We start from the raw sequence: 19400 nt of genomic DNA on the forward strand, positions 1-19400 counted from the left end.
TTGCATCAATTGATTAACAGTTACATTTAAAAGATAAACTAGTTTTAAAAAGAGAAAATACAGTCAAATGTTATGGTGTGGCTGTAGCTGTTCCGGGGCCTGCTGCCATGAGAACTGAATTAAACCTACATGTGACCCTGGGTATTTGTGCCTTCCCAACACGACCTTCCTCTTTCCTGGGGGACCCAAAGAACGAGAATAACCCTGATGCTTTCGGGTCTCTGTGGGCTGTGTGTAAAACAGCAGGAGCAAAAGCGTTCCTTGAAAAAGGGGGGAACTTAAACCTCTCTTTCATTAGTATTCCTCTGTTGTTATCATATTCTTCTTTGCTCATCGGGCTTTCTCTCTATCACCACAGCTGCCTTCCAACTTCCTTGAGCTCTTTTCTCTTAGAAAAGAATCTAGTTTTGGTAGAAGGAAGTGGCTCTTTCCAAGCTTTGTCCACGTCTCCTGCCATCTTCCTGCAGAAGTCGCCCTTCCGCTACGTGTGGTTCATGCCTCTGTGTCCTTTGGGCAGTTTCTTCCCTATTTCCAAACGGTGCATTTATTCCCTACTTGACTTTTTCTGAAGATGTATTACATGTTCTTGATGTACTGCAGGCAGCATGTGAAATTTCATTTGGAGCTTCTTCATTTCAATTTCAAGCTGTGAATTTTCAGACTCAGCTTGGAGACTTATTTGTCCTATACGCTCTTGATTCATTTCACTTTCTTCACATAGCTTTTGGTTTTTTCTTGCTCTTACCTGTGATCCTTTTAGGTTAACAAATCAATGTGTTCAGATCAAATCCTGGCATTCAAGGTGATCTCCATTTCCGGATTTATTCTTTTCGTCTAATTGTGAATTGCCATTCACCTGATTTTCAAAGAGACCAGTGAACTTATGTTAAACGTGGTTCCAGTGAGAGATATTTCATTGATTCTCCATGCCATTGAGGTTCTGTTTCATTCATGAGTTCTAAGTTTTCAAGCATTTCTTTTCTGCTTATCCAGTTTCTAAACTCTGCTTCATTCCTGCAGTTCCTTGGGTAAGCAGTCAGACTTTCCTTAGGAGTGTCTTCCATTCAAATTCTCCATTATTTTTGTCTAAAGTTGTTCTACATTGTATTTTTAGAGGCTTTCAATATATTTTTTAAAATTAGTCATGAGGTACTGGAGGTATTCAGATGCATCGTTGAGTGATTGTGTCTGCCCCTGAACGAGAATCATCATGAGTCTGTGAAATGAAAGTTTAGGGGCTTTCTGTCCTTTTTGAGAAAATCTGTGTTTTCAAGAGATCACCTGTTCAGATTTTTATTAGATGCAGCCAAACACAACATTTGTATTTTCAGAGTGGGCCCTCACCACAGGTGAATTGAGGGCTTCATAGGCTTGTGTAATTAGTCCAAAATTCTCACTAACTCTTTTGATACTTCTACTTAGGTAGAAAATCTTTTGGGTAGCACTTGTCTCTCTTTAAGGTATGTTGACTTCTTAATATAAACACACTAGAGCAATACATACTTCTCCCAGAGATTTGGGTCTTATCTCTATTATTCAGACAATACCAGCACAGTAACCGCACAGCTGCTCCACAAGTTAATTTTTGTCACAGTCACCAGGTCCTTTATGGTTCTGAAGGCTAATTCTGTGGAAAATGTTTCCAAAGGCACCATGGCCCTTCTTCTGGTTGCCAGTATTCTGTGAGTCACAACTGAGCATATAGAACTCCATGGACTGTTCCATATCTAACAAGTCAAACAAGTGCCTAGGAACCAGGACAGAGAGCATCACTTGGGTTGTAGTAGGGAAAGACCATCTAGATGCTGGAAAGCATTTATAGTTTTGCCCTGCTCAAAGCTCAAATAGAAACTCCAGACTGCTAACTGCAATCAGCACTTTCCACTTTCCCAAATGCACTGTACAAAAAAAAAAAAAAAAAAAAAAAAAAAAAGTTACTACTTTCTATTTGACCTGTGAGCAGAGCAAAATTAGAAAAAGCTGTTCTCTAGATCCTGGAGCTCAGGATCACTCTAGGCCTCATATGACCCTACAGCAAACCAGAAGATCAAATCAGTGCCATGTTATAATCCCTTCTTTGCATATGAGCACACGTCAAGGCATAATGGTGGAGCCTACATCACCGACTAAAGCTCTAATTGAAAGTTTCCTTCTGCTACAGAAAGAAAAAACTAATCCTGCCCCCTAAATGTTGAGGGATCTCCCTCTGAAGACTTCCTCTCTCTTTTGTGTTTGGTCAATGTAGGCAGGCAGGAGAAAAGACTGAAGGATCTCCCCAATGCTATTAACTAAGAGACTTGACTTACAATTGTAAGATCTTAAGAGAAATCAATTGGAAGAAGAAAATTCTTAAAATGTCATGGGTTCTATGAAGCCGGTATGTCCCCATTTAATCCAAATGTTCCTGGGCAGAGATAACTCTTCTCTGAGGTGACACAGTGGCCCAGGATCGTTTTCTCATGTGGCTCTGCCCTAATCAACAGCACATGCCTAGCACGTTTCTCCCTGAGATGGTCTCCAATCCACTGTGTCATCTTCAGAATTGTGCTTTTGAAGAAGGAAAAATACTTCTTTGGCTAAATGTGCTATCTTTTATTTTTTAATACCACATCTAATTCTCCTAGTTTCTCTCTGGCAGACTGAGGTTCAGAGGCTCCTTTTCTGTCACTGAGATTCTGCCTTATTGAGGGAAATAAGAGAACTATTAGTTGAGGCTAGTCTGGAGAACCTGAGGAAGTGCCAGGACCCAGGCTGTCGCTCTACCAGCCTCTCCTACTCTCCCCCCAGGCCATGGATATGGGGAGTAGAGGCTCTAGCCAGGCTTACTGGTGAAGGGAGACAGTGGCCACATGCCTAAAGTGATCAAGGTTTTACTGTTCTTTTTCTTGTTGTCATTTACAATTCAGTTATTTATGTCAAAAGAAGGTCTTCAGTTTTAAAGGTTTACACCTTATGTCTGAAAATATTTGGCCTTTTCTGGGGTAGAAAGGAAGAGGCTGGACAGGATTTAGGTCAGACTTTTTAGTCTCGTAACAGGAATACATGGCAAGTAGGTTAAGCCACAATAGGGAATTCAGATAAGTCTATGGGCAAGAAAAGGGGTGGGGTGGAGAATGTGTACAGAAGGGAAGTGCTGTAGGAGTCACAGTGTCCTGGAAGCTTCCTTGGATCAAATGAGTGTGGTTGCAAGCTGTACCTTTGTGTCTCCTCCCGGTATCAGAAAAAGGCTTCTCTGAGTCTTTGGGTAAATTCACCCTCTTACTTTTCTTCTCTGGCAGGAATGGAGTTGATAGAATCTGTAGTCTAGGTTTAAAAACTGTTCTGATTTGTTTGTTGTGTGGTAAAACATGCATAACATAAAATTTCTCATTTTAATTATTTTTAAGTGAACAATTTAGAGGCATTAAGTACATTCACACTGTTGTGCAGCTATGTCCTCTACTCATCTCTAGAACTTTTTCATCATCTCCAATAAAAACTCTGTACCCATTAAACAATAAACTCCATTACCTCCTCCCACTGGGCCCTGGCAATTTTTAGATTACTTTCTGTCTCTATGAATTTGTTGCTTCCTTGATACTTCATAGAAGCAAGATCATATAATATTTGTCTTTTCATGTCTGGCTTATTTAACTTAGCATAATGTTACCAAGTTTTATCCATGATGTAGTATGTGTCAGAATTTCTTTTTAAGGCTGAATAATACTCCATTGTTATGAATATACCATCTTTTGTTTATCTATTAATCGTTTGGTGGGCATTAAGGTTGTTTCCATCTTTCAGCTATTGGAAATAATGCTGCCATGAACATTGATGTGCAAGTATATGTTTGAGTCTCTGCTTTTGATTCTTTTGGTATATACCTAGAGTCTGAATTGTTATTATGTATTAATTCCATATTTAGCTTTCTGAGGAATTGCCATAGTGTTTTCTATAGCAATGCACAAGGATGCCAATTACTCCATGTCCTCAAAAACTTGTATTTTCTGGGAGTTTTTTGTTTGTTTTGTTTTAATATAATAGCCATTCCTAACCAGTGTGAAGTAATAGCTTGTTGTGGTTTCTAATCCAATTTTCCCTAAAGGCATGTCAGGTTGATCTTCTTTTCTTGTGTTTATTGATCATTGTAAATTTACTTTACAGACATGTCCATTCAAGTCTTTTGCCCATTTTTTAATGAATTTTTTGTTGTTCTTGATTTAAAGAAGTTCTTCACATTCAAGATAGTAATCTTTTATCAGATAGACCCTTTGCAAATATTCTCTCCCATACTGTGAGTTGTCTTTTCACTCTCCTGATAGAATTTTTTGATGAACCAAACTTTTTAATTTAAACAAACTTCAATTTATCTGTTAAGTTGTTGTTGTCTGTGCTTTGATGTCAGATTCAAGAAACCATTGCGAAATCCAACGTCATGAAATTTTTCCATATGTTTTTTTCTAATAGTTTCATAGTTTTACCTCTATATGTTGGTCTTTGATCCATTCTGAATTAATTTTTGTGTATGTTGTATTGTAAGGGTCCAACTTCATTCTTTTGCATATGAATATCCAGTTTCCAGCATTATTTGTTGGAAAAACTATCTTTTCCCCTTTATCTTATTATTTTAAATGATACATATCAAAGAGCATTTTCATAGTTTTGAAAAATAATGAGTAATAATAAAATTAAATTAACTATATTTTAGACTGTATAACATGAAATTTCAGTAAATATGTGATTATCACAAAAATTTAGACATTGAAGGATCTATTACTACAATTCATTTTAATAATTCATGTGAAATAAAAATATATTCACTTAAGTAATTGTATTTAGCAGTAAAATAATAATCATTACCAGTACCATGGGAAATGTTAAAAATAAAGTATAAGGCTACTAATCACTTTATGAAAGAAAAGGGGCCTGAATCACTGTTCCTGCTACTATAGGTAAATGCAAAGCTGGTGAGGCATACAGGGAGTTGGATATTAGGAATTTAGATAATAACATATTAAATATATACAAATATTAATATATTACGTCTAATTTTGAAGAAATAGTAGAAATTATTCTAAAGACATTTTTTAAAGATTTATTAATTTATTTATTTGAGAGAGAGCATGAACAGGAATGGAAGACGGAGAGGGAGAGAATCTCAAGTAGACTCCGTACTGAGTGTGGAGACCAACACCGGCTTGACCTCAACCTATGAGATCATGACCTGAGCTAAAACCAAGAGTTGGACATTTAATAAACTGCCATCCAGGCACTCCTGTTCTAAAAAGTTTCAAGAATAGTCTTCAATCATTGATGTAAAATTTTTGTAATTGTAACACTTACATGGTGTAAACTTTGTATTCATTCCTTATTATCTTTTGAGAATATTAACTTCAGTAAAATCTTTCAAACCAGTATGTGAAATATTGGTCTTATTATCAAACTGGCCCTACTGAAGTTTATATATTCCCTCATAGTTTTACACTTCTGTAAAAAATCCAGAGAATTTCCCAGAGAGGTATAAAATCCATATAAAGCAAAGTTTCAAACTCATCTGTACTACATTTTAAGGCTAATATTATCTTCATTTATGTTTACTAAATGACAGCTGGTAACTTATCAATTTATAACTTATAAGTTGATACTTCAGGGAAGCAAGGTCATACAATATTTCTCTTATAATTATGTTATACTTTTTATGTTTCTGCTTAAAACTATTAAAAATCAACCCATTTTGAAATAATTATATTAGATCCAATTATTCTTGACACTAAAATAATCGATTTTTTCATGACTTTCTACATCCATACAATGTCCCTTATTATACTTTTTTAAAAAAAATTTGATGTTTCTGTTACCCAGCAATAAGATGACATAAAAAAATCCCAAGCAACTGCTTATTTTCTCAAATTTTCAAAGCATCACGTGTTGAATATTAAGATCTCTTAGGAGAAAAACATAGGTAAATAGTTTTGTGAAGATACGTGAGTATAAACCTATAACCAGAGATCGTATTTTTGTTTTTGCATGAAAATCATTTTCTTATAATTCTATATGTGAGGGGTGCTGAGCATTTCTAAAGCAGCAATAGGGATAAGAAAGATAGAAAGACTTTACAATAATAATACTCTCCAAACTCTTTTCTCTAAACTCCCTTTTTCCTCTGACACAATGAGTAGCTTATAAATAGTGATTTGATGCACATATATAACATGATAAATGAAGTCAAAGGAAGAGAATACAAAATATAGAGTAGCTCTAAAATAGCCATGGTTATATGAGTATAATCAGGGCAGTTAACTTTATACTTTATCCAGATTATTTAACTTTGAGTGTCAGGACCGAAAGTAAAAAAAAAAAAAAAAATGCTTAATTTAAGGAGCAGAGTACTATTCTTAGCTTTTAAAGATAAAGACTTGAAAATAAAATGTCCTAATAATAGGTAAGGGCATGTGTGTCAGCACCTTTTTTTAAAAATAAGTTAATGGAGATTTAAGTAACAATAGGAGTTACAATTTATCTTGAATCTTTTAAAATTATTATCAGAGGACTCCATTAATGAAACACTTGAAAGACAAATTTATTATCTTCTGTTCTGTATCAATTGATCTCTTTCGCAGTAAGTATGCTATGTCTTCCATGTGTTTCTGTAGGGCTTCCTTAAGATTTTTCTCCCTAGGTTAGTATACAAATTCTAGCATCCCTGAGCTTACAGTTTTGGGGTCTTTTTTGTTTTTTGTGTTTGGGTTTTTTTCTGAGCTTATAATTTTATGAATATTTATGGCTCTTGAAAAATCCAAGCCCTTCTCCAGGCTTCAGCTATCATTTCCACATAGATGACTATCAAGTATCTATCATTAACATTCACCTAGTTTGGTGATTCAGAAAAGCCTTCTCCCATCACCTTTCTGTACCATAGGAATTTTTAATTGTTTGATCCATCACCACTTCAAAAGCAATATATCTAACTCAAAATCTTCATCTTTCTCTTCAATCACCTTTCCCTGTAGTCAAATTTACCATCAGATTCTAAATACCCAAACTCAAAACCTTAGAGTCACTTTTTGACTTTCCTTTTTCCTTACTACATATACCTAGTAAGTTGCTAAGTTTTGTTAATTTGCTATTTTGCCATTCTTTAATAGTCTTACCTCTTAGACTACTATGTTAGTCTAGGACTATTTCATCTAATACTTGGACTCCTGCAATAATTTTCTAACAGACCCTCTTGCCTCCAGTTTTTCTATACTTCAGCTCAACCTGCACATTGAATCCAGAAATTGTTCATTAAACTCAGGCTTTCAAGGTGATCAAAACCCTATTTACTACCAATGTGCAAATGGAGCATGGGATCATTGTCCAGATAGTTCTCAGTAAGGTACAAGGTTAATCCACAAATAACAACCGTCATAACTAATAAGGATAAATATGAAAACCTCCACATGGATAAGAGAAACATTAACACACAACTACAGGTGAGGAGAAGCTGGCCAAACAGCAATTTGTGTTTTGTTTTGTTTTTTAAGCCATAGGATTCCAATTGATTCTAGGTTCCTTAAGTGTCATTGTGAAATTAAGCTGTCTGCGAAGACAGTTAATAGCGTTCTTGGGTAAAGAAAAATAACTTGATTTTAATCTATACTGTCCAGAATGTATTCAGAGAATTGTATTAAATTGGGTGGCTTTAAAAATCGAATAATAAAGGTTATCAGTTGAAATGTTATTAGAGTCCAGAATGTATCCAGAGAATTGTTTTAAATTGGGGGGCTTTAAGAAGTCGAATAATAAAGGTTATCAGTTGAAATGTTATTAGAGTTAGGAAGATATACATGCTTTGCCTAAAGAAGAGAAGACTTAGAGAACTCATAGCAACTCTGTTGAAATATTTAAAGGCTGTTGGGTAGAAGACAAATTAAATTTATTCTGTAGACTCCAAAGAACAAACTAAAATATTGGTTATTTCTTTTTGCCTCAGTATGAATTAAAAATTGATAATTATTGTAACTGATGGTGCCCATAGCCTATATCACAGTTACATGTCTGCATGCATGGAAAAATTCCAGGTTATGATCTATTAGGAAAGTTATTTCAGTTATACCAAGTGAGAAAGCATCTGTATGAATGGAAGGGATTTCTATAGTCTTTTTTTCTTATACTTTGAATAATGGATATGGACATTGAGATTTAGCTTAAAATAAGACCATTCCTTGACAGATTAGGACAGAATATAGTAAGGTATGCTTATGTAGCTTAATCCTTCAACCATACTGAATATTTAGAAGTGTAGTTCCAAGGTCCTTGGATATTTATTATTTTATCTTTTTAAGCTGTTTTACAGAAATATTATTTCTGTCCTACCAACAATTTAAGGTCTTTTCTTCATAACTCCCAATTTTCTCTTTTTCCAGTGGTAATATCCTTCCAAAAATGCAATGGACAACTTGTAAAAATAGCTTTTATGTTATTTGAAAATGTACAAACAGAGACTGATATTTCTTCTCTCAAATTAATTGTAAAGGAAATTCTTTCATAGTGTTGGATTTGAGAGCAATCTGATCACAAATTCACCAGCCTTTTGATAATCAGTAGTGATGCAACTAATCCAAATGGCTAGGGAGAGATTATCATCTACACCTACCCCACATATGTAGATAGTAAAAAGTCTAAGTATATCATATTCTCAGGCAAAGAATACATAAACAAATACATAATTGATCTGTATTTAAAGGTATGAGAGATTATGCTCCCCTGAGAAGTACCTGCTTGGTTGGCATTCAAACCAAAAGACTTTTACAAAACCAACATTATAGCATAGAGTATAATTCTAGTTTGTGTCTTCTGTCTTGTTGAATCTAGACTATTCATTTTCCTTTAAGTATGTCATTTACAAACAAGGTTCAAGTCTCTACTTTTACTGGAAAGACACTCCACTTTGCTTGTCATTCATTTCAGTTCTCCTACTCTGAGAGTTTGGGTCAAGCTGAGCTAATGGATATATAAAGGCATCCATAAATAAACAAGATGTATGATTTTCTTCTTCAGTGCTTTGGAAAGGAGAAAAAACAAACAAAATCATGGTTGAAGAACAATTACTTAAGAAAGCTAAGAACACTAACAAAGAACTAGCCAATGATTTTAAGGATTATGTATTTTTAAAATGGAAGTAAAGCAGGGTGCCTAGGTGGTTTAGTTGGCTAAGCATTCAATTCTTGATTTCAGCTTAGGTCATAACCTCAGGGTTGTAGGATCAAGCCCCCTATGGGGTTCAGTGCTCAGCATGGAGTCTGTTTCAGATTCTCTCTCTCTCTCTCCCTTTGCCCCCCACCCAATGCTCTCTCTGTCTAAAATAAATAAATATATTTTTTAAATGTGGAGGTAAAGCCAAATAGTCTTGAATGCTTCTTCAGACGGATATTAAATAGACTCCATTTTAATAATTTAAAAAACTATTTCTCTAAGTCTAGTATGATGTCTTACACTGGGTATATATTAAATGAACATTCTCTGAAAAAGAAATGTGTAATCTAAAACTTTGTAATTTATTTTTCATTTTAAGTACATATAATCTTCTTTATTCCTACTTACGTCTGTCTTTAGACAGATTTGATTTACTGTGCCAAATGCAGCTTCAAAAATCATAATGCTGACTCATTCTTTTACTTTACAAGAAGTTGTAAAATATGCATACATTTTTAACACTTACTTGCCCTTTTATCAACAATTCTCTTCTGAAAATCATTAAATAGGAAAAGTAGAAATAACATGAAATGTATTTATTGTCAAAGTACTTTGCAAATATCAGAAGAATAGTTAGTGCTAGATACTTGGCCTTGAAATTTTAAGGTGACCCTTTGTTTTTCCATTTGATTGTGTGCACACTGCATGGGATCTAACATTTTTATAAAGCATAAAATCATAAAGAGGCAAAAGGGAAAATATGTTATTGGAAAATGTTGGTAAGAACATTGCAAAAGATAGAATATAGATTTAGTTACTGTAAATACCCTGATGAAGGACTTGAGGGACATAGTAGATTCTGAATCAAGAAATTTGGAACTTGGATTAGAATACAAAATATAGAGTACATATAGAATATTGAGCATAGATTATAGATGGAAATGCAATATACAGAATAAATACAGAAAAAAAAGGATAAAATGAACTAGCTAGGTCCTGAGTAGATGTCAGTCTGAAGGATTATGCCTTCAACTTCACTTCAGCTAATTACAGATAATGGAAATGCAGAATAGGCCTGAATTTCAAGATGAGAACATTTAGTTTGAAACAATGCTTTGGACAATAAGAATAAGGGCAGAAAATAGTTCTTTACTACAAGATCTTAATTTTTTTTTGTATAAAGAAAGGGTATTCTATTTATAAAAAATAATATTCAAGCATATTTATACATGATAAGTATACACAAAGGTATACACGATAAAAATATGATACAGAGTTAACATCCCATTGAAAGCTAATTTTTTTTTTGAGTGTAAATCTGAGTGTAAATCTCTTTCCTATGGCCAATCCTTTTTTTTTTTTTTTTTTTAAAGTAATCTCTTCCCCTAGTGAGGGTCTCAAACTCAGGATCCTGAGATCAAATGTCACATGGTCTACCAACTAAACCAGTCAGGCACACCCTACTCTCTCCCCCACCCCTCTCTTTTTGAGAAATACAGTTTTTCATCTATACATTTATTTCATTCATTCAATTATAGTCTAGGTGCCTAGAACAGTACCATGTCCTCCTTCACCCAAAACCTTATTCATGGAATTATTTCTCCTCCTTTATCCATGTTCTGCTTAATATCTCCTTCTAACTGACTACCTTCCTCAAGCCTACTGATGTACTTGCTTAATAATAATCTGTGACCTAAAAACTTCTATTTCTTCAAGCTGCCATGCATCTCATTCTAAAATCACAAAATGAAAAAATAAAATTTCAGGTTTGCTCAAATTCTTTTCTGTTCTAGGTAATCCAGTATTTATACATTTTCTTTGCTTGCTTTTTATAAATGTTGCCGTAATTTCATTACATTTTATTAATTGGGCCAGATAAAGTTTTCTCAGTATTGGTGTTCTTTGATATCTCTGCAGAACTGTATTATGTTGGCCACTGCCTTGTTATCAAAATGCCTTTTTGGATTGCATGATGCTGCACCATACATGTAGATTTCTTTTTTACTACATTTTTGTAGATCATTAAAATTATTCCCTTCTCCATTATCTATATATATAAATGTTCTCAAGGTCTTTTCTTCTTTCTGTATAACTGACCATTTTGCCATCTCATACATTTTTGTAGCTATTACTATATGTGCTATGCATATACTTCTTAAATCTTCAAATTCACTCCCAACTTCTTCCAGAAATCATTCCTGTTATTTTCAGGATCTTATACACATATCACCTCCTGGCTGCCTGTTGCAACAGATTCAAGATATCCCCACATGGCCTTAACTTTCTGGCAAATAAAAAGTTCTCCTATATTCAGATCAACTGAAAAACTTCCATAGTTTCCTTTCAACCAGATAAAAAGTAAGATTTCAATAACATTAAAAAAAATCTTTTTGTATCAATACAACTCTTGTCATTTCACATTAAATTAGTTTTCTTAGGCCCTACTCATCTCTATCCTATACAGCTGTATTTGAAAGGAATTGCAATAAAAAACACTTATGTATATATTCTAGATACTCAGGAGATAATTACAACTTGTATTACTATCTTTTTAAAATCTATTGTTCTTGTCAGGATTTTCCAGCTTTTGTCTCCAGCTCACAAATAAATCTCAGTTTTCTGCCTACCTTTTTATAATTGTTGCCTGTGTTGACCTATCTGTGCAGCTCTTGTTTTACCCCTAGATACACTCTTGGACCACCCACAACTCCAAGGCCCTAGGGGTTCCTCTATCTCTAAATGTTAATACTCTTCAAATGGAGATCATATTAAATCAGTCAATGTAGCCCTCACATTTTACACACTACTACTTGTGACACTATATTATTGAAACAATTACATTGACCTATATGCTCTCTACTCTGTTCTGATTATAAGTACTTCACTTAGCAAAATTATGGGCACAAAGAGGACCTCTAGAATAATTTTTGAAAAATTATCAACCCAATTACTATATAGTACCCTAGAAATATACCTGGATGATGTATTATGCCTGGAAGAAGGCCTTCCAATGCGTAGCTTTAAATGAAAGAACCAGTGTGCGGACTTTGTTTTAAATAACACCTGAGAAAATACTTCTATGTCATGAAATGTATCAACTCTCTCAGGTCACGGGGGAAAGCATATCAGAACTTTCATTTGTTCAGACCCCAAGTGGGTCTAGGTTAAGTACTCTCATTAAAATACATCTTGTCTTTAGAAGGCAATTTACTGTAAAATCTTCTCTGATACTGATTAGTTAGTATGGTGTACACAGGGAAAAAAACATCCAAGCACTTGATGCATTTCAAAAAGGGACCAGATGGACAAATATGATTTTTCTGTATCTTTTAATGGTGGAGGTGGGTTGGATGTCAATTTTAATTTGAGTAATGGTTCTCTCTTTTTCTCCTTAATTGGTCAGAATTTCCTGGCTATGGTAAAGGCAGACCAGCTAAAACATCAATCACTCTAGCCAATGTATTTCCTCATAATCAAAAATAGCATATAATAGGGTTGTACATACCATACATTGCATAACTTTCTTTAGTTTTCTGAAAAAAAGATTTAAAGTGAGGAGTAATGTCAACTCAAAAATATATCATATATGTTATATACATATATACCCATACACATGCACTTATATAAATAAATGTAATCTTTTTCTAAAATGTGATTTTTTTAACCTTGAAAATCTTATTTTTGAAAGCTTTAAGAGTTGAGCAAAGAAACCAATAACTTTTTTGAGTCTTTAAGGAAATAATCTAATTTCAGAACAGCTCCTCTCTGGGAAAATTACTTCTGTCCTGATTTTTCTTATCTGCAAGGTGATCTGATTCAAAATATTAATAGTTTCTTCAGCAACCAAAAGTGAGAATCAAAGGATCTTATAAAACAAAAGCATAGTGGCTATGTATAGACTTTAGCAGCTCAGGTGCTATAGCTAAGCTTCCATATTTAAATTTCAGTGTCTATAAACCACATACACTAAGTAAAACAAATAATTTTAAAAGGAATGCAGAAAGAATTTTTAATTATTTGAAAAAAATACCAAATATATGATATGTGTCTCAAAAAATAGTGAACCTACACAATTATTAAAATACAAAATTTAATTTTCTGTATGCTATATATGAAATTACATGAAAAATACAGAACCAATTAACACAAATTTTCATTTGGAGAGTTTTCATCCAAAACTTTGTAAATGATTTGTGTTTTAACCATTCAGTTGTTTATTTTTCTGGTATCAGAGAACAAGAACAACAAAATCATGAAAAAATCTGCACCAACACACATTTACCACTTGAAAACTAAATGACCACCAACTCTGGCTAAATAAAAAGCTTATAACTGCTCAGTAGTAATAGAGTTGTATTTCTGGGTAGCAGAATAAGACATAGATCATTTAAATGAATTAAAGACATTTCATTATACTTCATTTATACTTAATAATATTTTTTACATTGTTTTCTTAAAAACGATTTACAGTAAATCTGCCACATAAAACATAATAGTTATAATATGGTAATATGATATCAGAACATATCAATGACTTGGGAGGAAAATCACTTTTCCAGATACCTACACTAAATATAGGACGGTGAACATGGTTTGTTACTTGGCCTTCTTCCCCCGCTCTTTGTTATTCCCTATAGAATCTTAATTTGTGTACCTGTGATCCGGGAACTCCCTGAAACTCATTCCACCATAACTACTGGGCTTGCTCTCAGTAAACTAAAACTATCACAGTAATCCTTATTCAAGGAGATTGCTTTAGGAATCCCAACTTCAGTCATAGGTATGCCCTACCCGTGGAACTGTTACTGTTTGTGGGTAAGTGTAGAGCTAGAGACAAGTGAATGAGGGAGACATTAACATATGGAATGGAATGATTTCTATTCCATACTGGAGAAAGAGGCCTCCTGGTACATACTGGATATGAATAGGTGAACGTTTTTTGTTTGTTGTGTTTTCTGGGAAATTTTCTGAATCAAAGTTCATCCTCAATACATTTGACCGTTACCAATTCCTCCTCTTCCCACTACCAAGCCTCCCACTCTTTAATAACAACCTTTGTATAGGCAAAAGAGAGTATTCAAGGTGCTCTGACTTCATTATCTATCTCCTTTATCATCACAACCCTGGGGCATTGCTATCACTAGTTGCCAGGTGAAACAGTTAAAACACTAAAATTTTTAGGTACTTTGGTACTTAAAACATACTGTTGGTGATAATCACAGCTAAGGTTTGAAAGCCTGTTCTCTTATTCCAGCTTCAATGAGCATTCCATAGGGACAAGGATACACTGAGAGGATATGCCCTTAGTCAGTAAATCTTCCATAAACTAGCAGAGATCATGGGGTATGTGGTCCTGGAGAAAAGTGAGTAGAAAGCGTAAAGTACTAACGGGAGTAGGAGCCATCTGGAAAGTGGAGGGGGGTTTGATATGGGGAGGGGAGGAATTTGGCAGGGCATCTGGGCAAGCTATGGAATATGAAAGCATAGAAGATTTACTGACTAAGGGCATATCCTTTAAATTAACCACTCCACAAAATAACTTCCAAATTAATTAAATACTTTGAATTTATCTATGTTGCATCTCCAGGTATGGAATCATTCCTGAAATACCAGTGTCCTTTGTTTCTTACAGTCTGGTGAGCATCACTCAAGTATGTAAATAAAGTATCAAATAGTAGGAAAAAAAAATTCTTTCAGCCAACAACTCCTCATAAAGAAAACCAACTCCATAGAACACAATTTTTCACAGGAACATTGGTCATATTACTTTTTAAAAAAGATTTTATTTATTTATTCATGATAGACACACACACACAGAGAGAGAGAGAGAGAGAGAGAGACACAGGCAGAGGGAGAAGCAGGCTCCATGCAAAGAGTCGGATCTGGGACTTGATCCCGGAATCCAGGATCGTGCCCTGAGCCGAAGGCAGGTGCTAAACCGCTGAGACACCCTGGGATCCCCCATATTACTTGTTTTAAACATAGTCATTGTTAGAAATCAAAATTCAACCAAATACATTTGCATATCTAATTGGCTTTATTAAAGGGTCCATGGATCTGTCAGCATCTTATCTAGCAAATAGAAAAAAATAGAAGGGAGTGACACTGAACTAAACCAAAGAAAGGTTTTTAAAGGCAGGCAGAGGTTATAGAAAGAAGGAAGGAAGGAAGAAAGAAAGGAAGGAAAGAAAGAAAGAAAAGAAAGAAAGAAAGAAAGAAAGAAAGAAAGAAAGAAAGAAAGAACAAAGGGATTTATAAGCAATAAATTTGTTTTTTGGGCAAGTTTGCCCACCTAAGTAGAGCAGAAAAGGTCTGTTAGTAATTTCCTGTAATTAACCATTAAATTCTATGTTGACAGGTTAGAGTTTACACTCCTGGGGGAAGGGGGACTGAAACTGCAGGTTAGATATTCTGTCTTGGTTTACTGACTTGGGGCCTTAAGTATTGCCATTCGGGGTCTATGGTTTTCTTTTAACAACATTAATACAATTTAGAATTCTTCATTTGTCCTTAAAATGTGATTACAAGTGTGACACACAAAATCAATGTGTGTATGACTCATAGTAGAAACTTTTTCAGAATAACACACCCAATCTTAAAGCAAAGGAAATATGTTATTCAATTTATACAATCATAATGCATCCAGTTTATCAAAAATGTTCTCTGTCCAAAACATAGAAACACCTGTAAAATAGTGAAGTTTTTCTTAAAGGGTATTTCAGTTACAAAAAAGAGTCAATGTTCCATATAATTGAGGAAAAAAAAAATCTCTCCTCTGGGAAACACGAGCGCGCGCGCGCGCACACACACACACACACACACACACACACACAAAGAGGGGGCAATCTCTCAAATAAATGGCTCTTAACAATGTGAAGCTGCCAAAAAATCAATTCTTTCCTGTGCTATTATTCATTTGATAGATTTTACTACTTCATAGCCCAACCTCATAAAACAAGGATGAACATGTTATTTACCAAACGTATCCATGATTAAGTTTTATTTATTTGTGTAAAGCCATAGGACATGTGCTTCCAAACGTTAACAAATAGACCATGTCTGTGGATTCCCCTTCCTGCTGTTAGTAAATCTATACACTTTCCCTTCCTGCTAGCTCTACCAGCAAACTTAACAGATATTGCTTTTGTTTTGGAAAATTCAGCATATTGTTTCTTGTCTGCACTGGCTAGCATGATTACAAAGAAAGAAAGCATTTATCAGGGAATATAGGAAAACATTTATATTCACCTGGATATATAATCTTGTCCTGAAGGGAAAAGAAGATGATCCATAAATTCCACTACACTGAGATTTAAAACATATATTTATCAAAGATTGTAACATAAAAAGAAAAGTCATATCCTATGGAAGGTAGCTGCTATATATATATAAACTAGTTTTATTTCCTTGAAAAACAATTTGACTCTATCTTATATATTTAAATATGTGCATATTGTTTAATTTACCAATATCATTCCTGAAAATCATTGTACAGGTTCATCATTTATAAGACTTTTCAGAGAAGCACAATTTTTTAAAAGAAAAGGAAAAAAAAAAACCATGGAAACAACTCAAATATTTATCTAAAATAAGAAGGAATGGGTAAGTAAACTGTAAGATCTTATCTTCATTAAACAAAATACTATACAGCAGCGAAAATCAATTAATGAATAAATGAATGGGAAAATCTCTAAAGTGAAATATTATAGAAAAATATGGGTGTTGAATGCATATAATATGAAATTGTTTATAAAAATTTTAATCCATAAAAAGTCTAACTATGTCCGTAATAATAAAGGAAGTAAGTGAGAGGGTTAAATTTAAAAGAGCTGTTAACCTTGGGAAGAATGGAACCTCATGAAGGAGAATTCACTGGTATGGTTATTAGTCAATTATTTAACTTAGTTGGTGGGTAAAAGTTTATGTCACAATTTTATGTGTGAAACATTTTATTAAAAGAATTATTTACTATAAAACAAAAATTATTCAACAGTTTTGTATATGAAATGTTTAGACTATTGCTGTAGTATTTTTCTGATAATCTGGAATTTCATATTTTCTTATAACTATGCCTGAATAGTACTTGTAAGTGTTGATAGCTCTACTGATATAGTTTTTTTTGTAGTTTTTAATAAAAAATAGAAGTACAATAAGTTTTAAACTTCTTTCTTCATTTAGAATTTCCAGATTTTTTATTTCTGTATTATTTAGTTCTTTCCTCTATTATATTATTAAAGTTAAGTCACTAATAGATATCAATTGATGAAGGATAGTTGGAAGAAAGGCAGGCAGGGACAAGGGGTTCCCCTGCCCTTAGAGGAAACTACCCGTAAAAAGATTTTATATCACCCTAGAAGGAGCTCTCCATCCTTTCCCACGAGATAGAACCTAACTGGACGACAGGTTCCTGGAGGGCTAATTAGATCAAAGCAGCCCACCAAAAAGCCCATAAAAACCTTGAGATTTAGAAGGCCCCATAGTGATCCTCTCAGGTTCCCTCCCTCTTCGGGAGCTTTATACTATCATTCAATAAAGTTTGTACAATCACTAGATAAACTTCGCTTTGCTGCCCACCACTCTTCCTCTGGCCTACCTCTTCATTCTTTGAAGCCATGTGACCAAGAACCGCGGCAGGAAGAAGGAAATCCTGCAACACCAATGGTGTTGCAAAGGAGAAGATTATTTGAGAAGTTTTATTTTTGATGGTTGTGTTTTAATTTTTAACAGTGATCTCCTTAGTAGATTTAGATGTATATCACTGTGCTCTAGTAAAATACTATATCTTATCAAAAAACCTACATAATTCCAAAATTACAGAAATCAGTTCTGATTCACGATATAAATACTTGTATGTTTTGTTACATGTTTATATATTTGATCCATGTACATGAGCAAACATACACACACATATGACTTCTATGTTCACATACAAAATAAAATATATGGGTATGGGTATTTAGTAAATACCAATATTTACTAGTAAATACTGGCTCTGTTCATTTATCAAAATTTTCATAGGTCTACTTTCTCATTTGTATTTATTTCCTAAAATATTGTTTGAGGTTGGAAGTTCTTTTTTTTTTTTAAGATTTATTTATTTATTCATGAGAGACACAGAGAGAGTGTGAGAGAGAGACAGAGAGAGAGAGAGGGCAAGAGAGAGAGGCAGAGGGAGAAGCAGGCTCCATGCAGGGAGCCTGACTTGGGACTCAATCCCAGGTCTCCAGGATCACACCCTGGACTAAAGGCAGCACTAACCTGCTGAGCCACCTGGGCTGCCTTGAGGTTGGAAGTTCTTATCCTCACCTTCTATTTTTAAGATTACATTATTTCATTAAACAAGTATTAATTGGATAGTCATACCGTGTTATTTTAACTTCCTTTAATTACTTAGGATGAAACTTATAGTACACTTTTTTGTAGCTGTTTATGTTTTCTTTTCATAAGAAAAGTAATTGATTATCCAAATCAGAAGAAAATGTGAATTGTAGATACCTATATTTAAGAAAATCAGTTATTTACAATTATTACAAATATCTATAGTTAATTTGATATTAAAATATTAATATATTTAGGTTTAACTGGATTTTTGTTATCCAATTATTATGTTTGTGCTCTAATTGAAAGGCAGAAGAAGAAAAATAATAAACTTGAAAGTGTATTACGTATACTGATGTTTTCCCAAGCATATCCTTGAATTTAACAAAGCAGTCATACTTAATTGAAATTAACATTCTTAATAATTTAGAATTAGATCTCACATTAAATATGCATATTAAAATAGCTTTACATAATATATATGCAAATTAACTTATATACTCTAAAATTATGTTAAAATGTTAGATGTTATATTCTGATCCACGTAATAGATATTTTAGCTTGAAATTTACATTGATTAAAAAGCAAAAATATCAACAGTTGTGTTTCATATATATTAAAGAATCTTATGATTACCTTTGATATAGCATTTTAACATTATTTTTGAAAGGTATCAAGATTCCCTGGCACATTTCTCCTACTTCCTACTTTTCATGGTTGTCAGGAAAAACTTCATGTTCTTGAAAAATTGAGTATCACTTACAATTGTAATCAATGTTTATTTTTTATTAATTGTATACTGTATTAATGTGTATAAAATATTAATCTATAGTAATGTATATCTGTGTATATTTAACATTATATATTATAATTTATATTAATGTGTATTGAAAAAACATGATTTATTGAATATGGGGAATAAGCTC

General features: G+C 33.6%; 1 protein-coding gene and 1 long non-coding RNA gene across 4 annotated transcripts in view; one reads left to right on the top strand and one right to left on the bottom strand.

Annotated features, from left to right (window-relative positions):
- CADM2 (cell adhesion molecule 2) overlaps positions 1-19400 on the bottom strand; it is a 1069595-nt gene that overhangs the window by 641337 nt on the left and 408858 nt on the right. The gene's annotated exons all lie outside the window — the stretch shown is intronic.
- The window catches only part of LOC112661911 (uncharacterized), a 28621-nt gene continuing 10964 nt past the window's right edge, over positions 1744-19400 (top strand). Inside the window, exons 1-3 of the long non-coding RNA XR_003138081.3 lie at positions 1744-2377; positions 14744-14792; positions 16652-16758. This is a non-coding gene — a long non-coding RNA (uncharacterized LOC112661911). The remainder of the gene's footprint in view (positions 2378-14743; positions 14793-16651; positions 16759-19400) is intronic.

The sequence above is a fragment of the Canis lupus genome, chromosome 31 (genome assembly GCF_003254725.2).
Source record: "Canis lupus dingo isolate Sandy chromosome 31, ASM325472v2, whole genome shotgun sequence".
NCBI lineage: Eukaryota > Metazoa > Chordata > Mammalia > Carnivora > Canidae > Canis > Canis lupus.